We start from the raw sequence: 1,862 nt of genomic DNA, 5'->3' as shown, positions 1-1,862 counted from the left end.
AAAAAAAAAAAAAAAAAAAAAAAAAAAAATCCTTCACCTCTTTTGTGAGGTATACTCCTAAATATTTCATTTTCTCTGAAGTTACTGTGAAGGGAATTGTGTCCTTGATTTGCTTCTCAACTTCGCTGTTATTGGTATATATAAAGGCTACTAATTTGTGGACACTGATTTTATACCCTGAGACATTACTGTATTTCCTGATCACTTACAGGAGTTCTTATGGTTCAGCCTCTAAAGTTTCTTAAGTATAAGATCATATCATCTGCAAAGAACATGAGTTTTATCTCCTCTTCCCCCATTTGGATGTCCTTTATATTCTTCTCTGCCTGATTGCATTGGCTAGAATTTCCAGCCCAATGTTGAATAATAGTGATGATAGTGGACACCCTTGTCTGGATCCAGTTCTACTTGAAAAGCTTACACTCTTACCCCACTCAGTATGATGGCATCTGTGGGTTTGTCATAGATGGCTTTAATCAGCTTAAGGAATGTGCCACCTAAGCTTATTTTCTTAAATGTTCTTATAAAATACAATGCTGATTGGCTCAGCGCCTGTGGCTCAAGTGGCTAAGGTGCCAGCCACGTACACCCAAGGTGGCAGGTTCAAATCCAGCCCGGGCCTGCCAAACAACAATGACAGCTGCAACCAAAAAATAGCCGGGCATTGTGGCGGGTGCCTGTGGTCCCAGCTACTTGGGAGGCAGGGGCAGAAGACTCGCTTGAGCCCAGGAGTTGGAGGTTGCTGTGAGCTGAGATGCCACAGCACTCTACCCAGGGGGACAGCTTGAGGCTCCTCTCACAAAAAAAAAAAAAAATACAATACTGAATGTTGTGAAATGCCTTTTCTGAATCTTTTGAGAATATGATATGGTCTTTGCTTTTGCTTCTATTGATGTGGTGTATGTTAAACCAGCCTTGCATTCCTTGGATGAAGCCTACTTGATCGTGATGTATAATTTTTATAATTTATAACTGCAGTCTATTAGCTAAGATTTTGGTGAGTATTTTTACATTAATATTCATTACTGAAACTGGCCTGTAGTTCTCCTTTTTAGTTGGGTCCTTTCCTGGTTTTGGAATCAAGGTGATGTTTGCTTAATAGAACGTGTTGGGGAAGGTTCCTTCCTTCTCAATGTTTTGGAATAGGTTCTGCAGTATAGGTACAAGCTCATTTTTGAAGGAGTGATAGAATTCTAATGTGAAGCCATCTGGTCCCAGGATTTTGTTTTTCCTTGTTATTTTTTATTTTTTTATTTTTGTTTTAGTTTTTTTAAGACTAAAACTCAAGCTGTCGCCCTGGGTAGAGTGCTGTGGTGTCACAGCTCACAGCAACCTCCAACTCCTGGGCTTAAGAAATTCTCTTACCTCAGCCTCCCAAATAGCTGGGACTACAGGCCCTCACCACAGCACCCAGCTATTTTTTGCTTGTAGTTGTCATTGTTGTTTGGCAGCCTGGGCTGGATTTGAACCCACCAGCTCTGCTATATGTGGCTGGTGCCTTAGCTGCTTGAGCTACAGGCACCAAGCCAGGATTTTGTTGTTGTTGTTGTTGGAAGCTTTTTTTTTTTTAATTGTTTTTGCAATCTCAGTGCTTGATATTGGTATGTTCAAGATATCTATTTATTCTTGGTTCAGTCTAGGGAGATGGGGTGATTCCAAGTATTGGTCCATTTTCTCTGCATTGTCAAATTTCTGGGCATAAAGTTTTGGGTAGTAGTCAGAAAGAATCTCTTGCATCTTTGTGGTATCAGTTGTTACTTATCCCTTTTCTTTTTTTTATTTTTTTGAGATAGTCTTAAGCTGCTACCCTGGGTAGAGTGCTGTAACATCATAGCTCACAGCAACCCCCAACCCTTGGGCTT

This window comes from Otolemur garnettii, unplaced genomic scaffold, assembly GCF_000181295.1.
Source record: "Otolemur garnettii isolate 467f Iridium unplaced genomic scaffold, OtoGar3 scaffold00175, whole genome shotgun sequence".
Classification (NCBI taxonomy): Eukaryota; Metazoa; Chordata; class Mammalia; order Primates; family Galagidae; genus Otolemur; species Otolemur garnettii.
The sequence above is the reverse complement of the archived record's forward strand: the minus strand, read 5'-3'. Positions refer to the sequence as shown.